The sequence below is a fragment of the Gastrolobium bilobum genome, unplaced genomic scaffold (genome assembly GCF_033153095.1).
Source record: "Gastrolobium bilobum isolate Gb01-03AN ecotype WA unplaced genomic scaffold, APGP_CSIRO_Gbil_v1 utg460, whole genome shotgun sequence".
Classification (NCBI taxonomy): Eukaryota; Viridiplantae; Streptophyta; class Magnoliopsida; order Fabales; family Fabaceae; genus Gastrolobium; species Gastrolobium bilobum.
In genome coordinates, this window is record NW_026896870.1 from 63,890 (window position 1) to 74,867 (window position 10,978).

General features: G+C 36.1%; 1 long non-coding RNA gene across 1 annotated transcript; it reads left to right on the forward strand.

Annotated features, from left to right (window-relative positions):
* Nucleotides 1-692: 692 nt before the first annotated feature.
* LOC133302533 (uncharacterized) lies at nucleotides 693-10,573 on the forward strand. Its single transcript, XR_009750362.1, has 3 exons — nucleotides 693-923; nucleotides 1,054-1,142; nucleotides 10,300-10,573. It is a non-coding gene; the product is annotated as an uncharacterized LOC133302533 (long non-coding RNA).
* Nucleotides 10,574-10,978: the final 405 nt, after the last annotated feature.

Genomic DNA, 10,978 nt, shown 5'->3' on the forward strand with positions numbered 1-10,978 from the left:
TCAAATGCCTAAATATACATATATATATATATATATATATATATATATATATATATATATATATATATACTTGCCATAGTTGTACTTCAAATATCTCCCTAAATTAATTTAATTTCTCTCTAGGGAAAATAGTTTCATAGTTAGCAAACAATACATATGTTAACATAAAATTCGAATATCAACAAACCTCTCATGTAGTTCGATTTCTCACATAGACATCCTCATGCCTTATAATATTTTTATGTATTTTCCTAAATTCGTGGGATGTTACAATTATAATAACACATACCTGTATAACGAGATAAATGCGAATTGATCACAATTAATAGAGAGAAATTAGAAAGAAAAAAGAATATAAGAACAAGTCATATTTAAGTAAAAAAGTGAGATTACAACAAGTTTTGCTGTAAAATTTTGGTTATGTTAAATTACCAAAAACTTTGATATAAATTGGTGAGAATCTAATTTATGAGTTATATGAATTAATTACATGTTTAATACTAAGTTATGGCTGGAAGATTAGAAATTAGATCAAGAAAGGATGAGTTGGTAAATAACTAGATTGTTTTGTTGACTTTCTTGTCAACCATGGTTAAGTGGCCAAATCATGATTAGTGAGATAAAAATATCTCATTTCATCGTCTCCATCGATATTTTGCTTCTTAAAATCGGTTGCCTCCATGTTTAATGAGTTAAGAAAGCTTGAAATCTAGAATCACCTACAATCCATGAAACTCTTTGGTGTTTGAATCAAAGCTGCTTGGTTTTTCAAGGAGAACAAAACTCTCCAAACAAAACCACTGAGGAGCCTTGGTGTGAGAGATATTCCCATGGAAAGTTTTGAGTGATTTTGTGTTTTGGTGATATTGAGAGTGTATAGAAGCTTAGGAAGTTGAACCCCCTGCATTCTAGAGCCATCCATAGTGAGTTTTTACAATCTATTTCATGTTTTTACCAAGATTCATGAATATTGATTTTTGAATGAATAGTGACTGCAAAAATCAGTTTTTGGTGATGAAGTTTGATGGTTAATTTCCATGTTTTAATGTACAGAGATGAACCAAGTGATGGTTTGGTGATAGGAGATTTATTGGTTGAGCCATTAGATTGAAAACTTAACACTTGGAATTGTCATCAAAGAGGTAAGTGATGTTCAAGTGTAGATATTGATTTCCTAGCCACGTGACTTAGTATTTCGTGTGATGTTTGTGTTAATAATCATCTTTGCATATTTGCACTAGGTTGTTGTTGTGTAGAAGTGATGATTGTTGGCATTTAAAGATAAAGAAAGTAGAAAATGAAAGTCTACTTTAAGGTAAACTTTTGGACCTTGGGCATTAGTCCCTGGTGTGTTCTGTAATGTCCCACATCGGTTGGAGAGGGGAACGAAGCATGCCTTATAAGGGTGTGGATACCTCTTCTAGTGTGAGGCCTTTTGTGGGGTGTCCCAAAAAAACAAAACCGTGAGCTCGAAGGTGCTTGTGCGCGGGGCAAAGCGGACAATATCATGCTACAAGGTTTGGGGCTGTTACATTTGGTATCAGAGCTGGCCCTGGACCGGTGTGTACAGCGGGGACGCTGTATTCCCAGTGGGGGAGGATGTAATGTCCCACATCGGTTGGAGAAGGGAACGAAGCATGCCTTATAAGGGTGTGGATACCTCTTCTAGTGTGAGGCCTTTTGTGGGGTGTCCCAAAAAAACAAAACCGTGAGCTCGACGGTGCTTGTGCGCGGGGCAAAGCGGACAATATCATGCTACAGGGTTTGGGGCTGTTACATGTTCCACCATGCTCCCTTGGGAGTAATGATTTTATGTTGTTCATTTGATATTAAGCCTTGTATGATGCATGATAGAAAGATAGACAGAAAGAACAGATATTAGATAAAGCACTTCTTTGTGGATTGATCCTTCGGGACAACCCTTAGGAGTATACTATCCTGGGGAATTTCATTATGTGAGATAGCCATTGGTAAGGTATTATACATTTTCCGATGGGAAATGTGATGGTTGGCCAAACTGGAGAAAGAATATCTAAGAGCCACAAAGTAGAGCGTAACTCTCTTAGACGTTTATTACAATTTATTACGTATGCATATCTCTGGTGAATTTTTGGAGTCTAATGCTTGATCCATTACTGTAGCAGGATTAATATAATTAAAAAATCTTTATTTAATATCCCTTTTAGTTGTTTGCCCTTCTTGGTCTTCTAAAATGCGGGGTTTTGTGTCAGATTCATAACAGTAGCTTTTAACAAGAACAAATAGTAGGCAAAAAACTTTGCATAAATTCAATTTTAAATAATAAGTATTAGGCAAATAATATATAAAACTATTATAGCGGCTTTCACTTAACAGATTACACTTTTAAATAACATCATTGTCTAACATAATATGAGAGTTGGTGTTTATATTTCAGCTATTAAGTGAGATGGTTCTTTATCAATATGAAGTCATCATGAACTCAAACTTTAAAATATTTTAGCTTAATACAGTTTTCAACTTGACATTTCTTCTTTCTATTTGAAAATTTCGTAGGAGCATAGATTTAAGTGTTAATACTAACAAGAGGAAAAAAAAGACCTAAATTGTATTGTTATGTGGAAAAGTCTAAACTTTAAAATCAAATTCTGCTGATAAAATTCAAACTATAATTTTTTTTTCATTCTAGTAAGAATTGAAAATTATATGCATTATGTATCTTATAGCTCACAATTATGACTTTTGATGTAACAACTTTTGTCACCACTCGGACCACGTTGCTACAATTTGAGCTATCACCTCTTTTACCATCACCACTTTTTGTTGCTACGGAGTTATCACCACCAACAATGTTTTTTTTTCTTGGTAAACAATCACCAGCAACAATGTTGCTACATCTTTGCCAAAATTCCCATCACTAATTTTTCATCTTTTCCACCACCATTTATGATGTCATTACCAATACCATTAATTAACTAAGATTTAAATGTTATTAAATATCAATTTTAGTTTCTCAAACGTATAAAATAGAATCAATTTAATTTTTTTAGAAAGAGTTTATATCATTTCAATTCTTTAATCATAGAAATTGTTATAAAATGACCCTTCTACGTATGACAGTGTCAATTAAATATTTGATTGAAAAACTTAATTGATGTCCTTTTTAAAAAAAATTAAATAAATTAGTACTTGTTTGGATCCTCTCTTTTTTAAGCTAGAAGCTACTTATAAGCATAAGCTAAGCTAAACAGGTTTTGAGAAAAACTCTTATTTTATAATTAAAAAAAAAAGCTAAAAGTTAAACGCTCCTCCTACAAGGAGCTTTTTTTTAAGCTCTTATTTGTTTTTTTGAATTGCATGCTTTTTTTTAAATGAAGAGCTATAAAGATAGAGAGAGATAATTTTCTTGAAATATGTGCTTTTAAACTATATTTTTTATGTAATTACCAAACAACTTTTAGCTTTTTTAAGCTCTTTTTTAACTTTAGCTTATAAGTAGCTTCTAACTTAAAAATAAGAGGATCCTCTTAATGTCAACTTAATGTTCGTAAATTAAAATAAGTCTTTACTTGCTCATGCAAAAAAAAAACATGTCTTTACTTTTTTCTTAAAGTGAATGAGCACATAACAGGATTCTAACTGTTAAATAACAAGAAAAGAGAGGAACATTGAAATAATCTGTGTGTATTAATCTGATGAGAGATGTACAATATATAGACAAACTAATGGGCTAAGCCTAAACCTAATATAATTAGACCTAATACAAAAAGCCTAATGAAATAAGGAAACCCTAATTACAATATAATTCTAACACTTTCCCTCAAGCTGGAGCGTATAGGTCATATGCACCAAGCTTGTTACATATAAACTCTATTCGAGGCCCCCTTAAAGATTTTGTAAACACATCTGCTAATTGCTCATTATAGGGTACAAAACTAGTTTTAATTTCATCAGCAAGAACCTTTTCTCGAACAAAGTGACAATATATTTCTACATGCTTGGTTCTTTCATGAAACACTAGATTTGATGAAATGTGTAGAGCTGCTTGATTATCACAAATGAGAGTCGTCTGTCCAGTGTCTCCAAACTTAAGCTCTTTGAGAAGCTGTTTAAGCCAGATGAGCTCGCAAGTAGTAGTCGCCATGGAGCGGTATTCTGCTTCAGCACTTGATCTGGCAACCACACTTTGTTTCTTACTTTTCCAGGAAATCAAGTTGCCTCCAACAAAGACACAATACCCAGAAGTAGAACTCCTATCAGCTGGACAACCAGCCCAATCAGCATCACAGTACCCAACAACTTTATCATGACCTTTATCTTCATATTCAAGGCATTTTTCTGGAGACGCCTTGATATACTTAAGAATACGAATGACTGCATTCCAATGTTCTTGACATGGAGAATTGAGAAATTGACTGACAACACTCACTGCAAAGGAAATATCAGGCTGAGTGACTGTGAGGTAGTTCAATTTTTCAACCAATCTTCTATACTGCTCAGGATCTGAAAAGGGCTCCTCTGATTTGGTAGAAGCTTGATACTTGGATCCATAGAAGTATCAACAGACTTTGAATTCAACAGAGCAGTTTCTTCAAGAATATCCAGAGTATATTTCCTCTGAGATATCACAACACCAGCTTTAGACTGGGCCACCTCGATTCCCAAGAAGTATCGAAGTTTCCCAAGATCCTTAGTCTGAAAATGATGACATAAATGTTGTTTCAATCGAGTGATCCCATGCCGATCACTGCCTGTGATGACAATATCATCCACATATACCACCAGATAAATAGATCCAGAAGCAGAATGACGATAAAAGAGAGAATGATCAGCTTGACGACTAAGACGACTCAGAAACGTACTACGAGTATGTTTTCCAAACTGGCAAGACTCACAATTTAAAGTAGAAAGAGACGCCAAATGGGGAACCATCTTATGAAGCTTTGCAAGACTAGGATAGCCCAGACGAGCATGGATAGTAAGAGGAGAATCCACAGTGGAGCAGGCTGAAGAAGAGGGAACTAGTTAATAGAGGCCCTGAGACTCACATCCTTTGGTAATCTCCTTCCCCGAACTCCGATCCTGAAAGATGACAGAGGTTTTAGTAAAATAAACAACACAGTCAATGGATTTGGTCAAAAGACTAACAAAAAGTAAGTTAAAAGGGAAATCGGGCACATATAGAACATGATCCAGAGATAAATTGGGTAAAAGAAGAACCGTGCCAATTCCCTTTGATTGGACCAGAGACCCATTGGCCATAGTAATAGTGGAAAAAGAACCAGTAGTACAAAGGGTAGTGAATAAGGACTTATTACCAGAAATGTGATCAGAAGCCCCAGAATCAAGAGTCCAAGGGCCTATAGAGTGCAACTGAGAGATGCCAACAAAAGAATTACCAGATGGAGCAATGGATGCAGTAGGACCTGATGTTTGCTTTTCGGACCACCAAGTCACAAATTCATTCAGAAGATCAGCTGGAGGTTGTGCACTGGAAGGTAACTCTGGAGCAGAGGTATTAGAGAAAGCCTGAGCAACATGAGCATTCCGAGAAGGTGGAGGTGGCCTGCCATGAAGCTTCCAACAGCGGTCAACAATATGATTGGTCTGATGACAATGAGTGCATAACAGCTTTCCTTTAGAGAATTGACGTCCACGACCATACCCTTGAACATCAAAAGCTGAAGGGTCAATAGAATCTTCTCGACGTCCGCGACCATATCCTTGATCAGCAAAAGCGGAAGAGTCAACAAAATTTGCTCTACGTCCACGACCATACCCTTAAGCAGCAAAAGCGAAAGAGTCAACAGAATCTGCTGGGGGTATATGCATCATAGGAGGTGCTGATGACAGAGAGGTCTTAGAGGGAACTCGAAGCAAGGTAGACATCACGGAATCCAGTGTAGGAACTGTAGCAGATCCCAAAATTTGAACCTGATTGGCAGACAAATGGTCAGGCAAACCATATAAAATGAACAGCATAAACAGTGTATTACGTTGTTTCTGTTCCTTATTAACATCACCTGTGAGAGGTAGAAGCTCATTAAGATCATGAAGTAGACTCTGAGCTTTCCCCAAATATTCAGTCATAGAACAATTGAAGTCCCAAGGAGAAAATGTAGTCATCAATTTCTGACACACACCATAGAGCCTCTGGGTATCATTGGTGTAAAGTGCTTTTGCCTGACTCCAAATAGCTTCACAAGTAACAGCAGCTCGAAAAATCTGCTTGATAGACGGATGAAGAGTAGCTTTAATGAGGCTACGCAGCTGAGCATCAATCATTTTCCACCGTGTGCGCTCCTTATCTGCCACAGATTCATCCTTAGTGGGGAGATGAGATGTATAATTTTGCCCATCCAACCAAAGTCGCAGATTAGAAGACCAAGTATCATAGTTGGAACCATCCAATTTATCCACACTCAACGGAGCAAGGATATAATTTGAAAAAATAGCAGAGTCTGACTTTTTCTCAGCCGGAGTACCAGAGTCATTGGAGAGAGGAGGGTCCATAATTAAGAGAAAAAATAATCAAAAAGGATAGATCACACAACTAACCGGTAGAAGAGGGATCTGACGTCAACACAAAACGAAGTCCAAACACAGAACCAGGACCAGATCTAGAACCGTCACAGGGAGATGAGGAGAACGCCACCAGCCGCGACCGGAGAGGAGGTCCCACGCGCCGCCTTGGGGAGAGGATGACCAGAGCTTGCACGCGCGCGTGTGGGCGCTTGAGGGCTCCGATGGAGGTGCAGCCAGTGCGGTTGGGATCGTGCTTCCAAGAAGAGCACGTCGGTATGTGGTTTGCCGGAAAACTCCACCGGACGGTGGTGGTTGACGAAGACAGCAGCCTGAACGTGAAAGCGGAAGAAAAAGCGTACCGGAAACTGACATCGAGACAGTTCCAGAAAAAAATTTAAAAGACGATGAACAGTAGGTTCACTAGAAAAAAAATTTCAAAGTTCGTTAGGTTGTTGATACCGTGTTAAATAACAAGAAAAGAGAGGAACATTGAAATAATCTGTGTGTATTAATCTGGTGAGAGATGTACAATATATAGACAAACTAATGGGCTAAGCCCAAACCTAATATAATTAGACCTAATACAAAAAGCCTAATGAAATAAGGAAACCTTAATTACAATATAATTCTAACACTAACCAAACCAACCAATTATATATATGGTGACAATATTATTTTTTTAATATTTGTAATCATATACCAAACAACAAAAAATTAGAACTATATAAATAAAATAAGTTATAGAAGTAATAATTATAAATAGCATAAGGGATAAAGAACAAACAGAGAGAATAATGTTATTGATCAATATCGAAGTTGTATTTTGTATAAAATATTCAAATAAGTATTTATAATTTAATAGTGATATGATGAAAATGTAATCTAATCTTAATCATATACAAGTTTTAATGCTAAAACGTATGGAAAATAGGTTAAACAAAAGAATTTGGGAATTGATAAAAGAAAACCCTTGTAAAAGCAATCAATATTCAAAATTTAACAACCTACAAATGGAGTCCTAACACCCTTTAATAAGGTGTCAAATAACCCCAAAGTGAATTTAGATTATGCTAAAAAAATGGAAACTTTATGTATAGCTTATTACAAATCAAACAACATTAAACATACTAAAATAAGAAAATAATTAAAATCAAATACACCTAACAATTAAAATATTAGGAAAAGAAATCAAATCACATTCTAAATATAAGCCTTCCCAAGTAAGCAATTTGTAACACCCCATATGCATACGGTGTATTTACATATATATGATATTAATCGCATCATGTTTAATTAATTAAACGCGAAAGCTCTCTTAGAAAATCACTTTCAAGTCTAGCATAAAAACATGATTAACTTTTTCTTTTTCCTTATATATAGCAACTCCCACAATTAACTCATATAACCATATATGCGTAAAACATATTGCCTAGCCAACCATGGCTTAGGCTATCTCATAACTATTAGATTTCAAAATAATGTCCATAATGTTACTTATATGATTACATCAAATAAACTAAAGAGATGTAATTAAATAAGTAACATAGACCTAAGCATACATCACTAATAAAATAGATAAACTATTATCATGGCATAGACATCCCTTATGCTCGCCAAAAGAATGACATGACATATATATCTCAAAAGATAGTAAAACTTATAAAACATGTCATGTACATATAAAAATGACAGTCAAAATCATGAATGTCATGACAAGTAATATCCATTTCCCGACCTCCTACCGTGTGATGCCTCAGCACCATTAGCTACTGTAAGAACCTGCACCGTTAATTTAGGAATTTAAATAACTTAATTATGAAATTAAAGAATAATTCAATAATTGACTTTGAATGATTACGAGAGGGCGTAAATAATTATAGTAAGTGCTTAATCATGTTGAAAGTCGCTTTTCTTACGAAAAGTGAAGATATCGGTTCTGTTTCACGGTATAAGTGAGTATCGATGAAGTATCCCGAAAAATTACAAAGAGTAAGTATATATTCTTAGAATAATATTTAGGACTGATATGTCAAGTTTGGAGTCAAAATAATGAGAACTGACGTCAGAACTTATACCGGCTACGTTAAAAAAATGCGTACCGGCAAAGTGCTGCGAAAATTATAATACAAATACGAAAAATCCTAGAAAAATGGCTAGGTTCAGAATCTAAAGTTTGAGATTAAAATGATTAGCAGAGCTATTAATGCTAATACCGACGGATTAAACTTAAGTGTGTAAATACAAGGGGGCACAAAACCCTAGGTCAGTTTTGCTCCCTTCTACGTGAAATTTTTGAGGCTCTTTGGGTGCAGCCACCTTGCTCCACCTTCCCCCTCCATTGATGCCCCAAGTTACCACCTTTCTTCAATCTTCCTTCTCCAAAATGACATTTATGAGTAAGAGCTAGCCTTGTGTGAGAGCGTTGCTGCACATTTCTGAGTGTGGTGAGGGGTGGAGGGATGACTCCATTGGTTAGTGGTGTTGAGGTCATTTCTTTGGCATTTGTAGCTTCAAGAAGCCATTTTGATAGAGAAATGACCAAGCTTGTAGTGCATTTTCGTGGTTTTGAAGTGGTTGAACCCTAATGTTGTGTGGGAAGCTCCAAGTCAGTCCCTTTTCTGAGTTCTTGAGCCTTGAGGTATCACTCTCTTTGAAATTCCATGGTTTGAGCTTGTTTGAGCCATTAAAGAGTGAAACTTTGATCACTCAAGTTACAGGATGATAAACTATGCCTAAAATGTATTAATGAACTTCTGTTTGTGGAGTTATTGGACTCCAAATCGTGAGAGGACCTTTAAAATGTAGATTATGCAAAAACTGCACGAGTTTCTGCATTCTGTCTGATAAGTATTCGAATACTTTTCGTGGAGTATTCGAATACTTATCAGCAGGTAGTCGAATACTCATGAAGAAGTATTGGGATACTTTTCTAGGAAGAAAAGTATTCGGATACCTTAGTAAATGTATTTGAATACTTGGTGGTATTCGAATACTGTGGTGAAAGTATTCAGATACCTTGTGGTATTCGGATACTGTGAGGAAAATATTCGGATACTTTGTGTTATTCAAATACTTTTATTGAAAGTATTCAGATACTTTCTGGAGACATGGAGTATTCGAATACTCATCGAGGAGTATTCGAATACCTCCTGCAGAATTAGCCTAAAATCACTTAAAACAAGAAAGAAAGTCATAAACACGTAGTGAAACTTTGGGGCTATGAATATTGACTATATTCTTGTTATAAACAAACTGTGAGTGTGCTGTTTGGTGACCTTGGGCTGGGGTGAACTCTTGATTGGATTGTTAGCTTGCGAGGTAAGTTTTCGTGTCCTCGGTTTTGCCCGTTGTTGGTTCCACCTTACCTCCTAGAGGGATAGTTATGAATGATGTGTTTTAATGAAAATAAATGATGATTCTTGACATGTTATTGAGCTGGTTTATTGAGTGCAAGTGCCATATGATATGTATGTGGTGTACCACCTAGACGGTAAGCCCTAAGTATGTGGCGTCATACAAGATGGTAACTTCGTGGGTGAGGTGCAAGCGGTGTTCCTTGTACTGTAGGTCATAGATGTATGCAATTCTTATTTTTATTCTCTGGCAAGTAGGATGCATACACACATGACATGGATATATGCTGCATTGCACAGATTTTGAAATGATGATGATATTATGCTTTTGAACTTATATTGCACATGTAAGTGAGCTTGGGGTGGAGAGATCCTTGAGGACCCCTTGTCTTACTGATATTTCTTTTTAGAGATCTCATCCCGTGTTGGGGCACATTTTCAGGTACAGGTACCTCGAGGTAGATACCTCTAGCGGCAGGAGGCCAGAGTTGAGCTGACTTATGCATACTTAGTGGTTTATCTGTACTGCATGATTATGCCTGATTTACATTTTATGGCTATTGTATTGAGACATAATTATGTTGTGTTATTTGGTGAGCATGAGAGTTGTCCATGCCACATTGATTTCTGTTAAGTTGTATAATTGTATCTAGATATGGTCTGGTCTACGTCTTGTAGTTCTGTGACTTGATACTATTTATGAGATGAGGTTATTCAGTTAGTTATTTATTGCAATGTACATACAGGCGATATTTTGAAAAAGGATAAGTAATCAACTTGGTTAATGATTAATGATGTCATAATTGTTAAAAAGAAAAGTTAGCTTCCGCATTTAATTAGCTGCGCTATTACCATATGTATGTTAAATACACCGGGTGCACACGGGGTGTTACATTTTATGGTATCAGAGCACTTTCTAGGGAAAAATCCTGTATGTATTGCAATAACTTAGGATGCCTTGTTGTGTGAATTGTCTATTGTGTTTCTTTTGGGTTTTGCTGTGATAATGCATACGTGACCACATTGTGTGGGCCGGATCAACTCATTCTTTGTGTAACATGTGCAGAGTCATGGTACTACCTCGGAGAACTCGAGAGATTAATCAGGGTCAGCCTGACCCG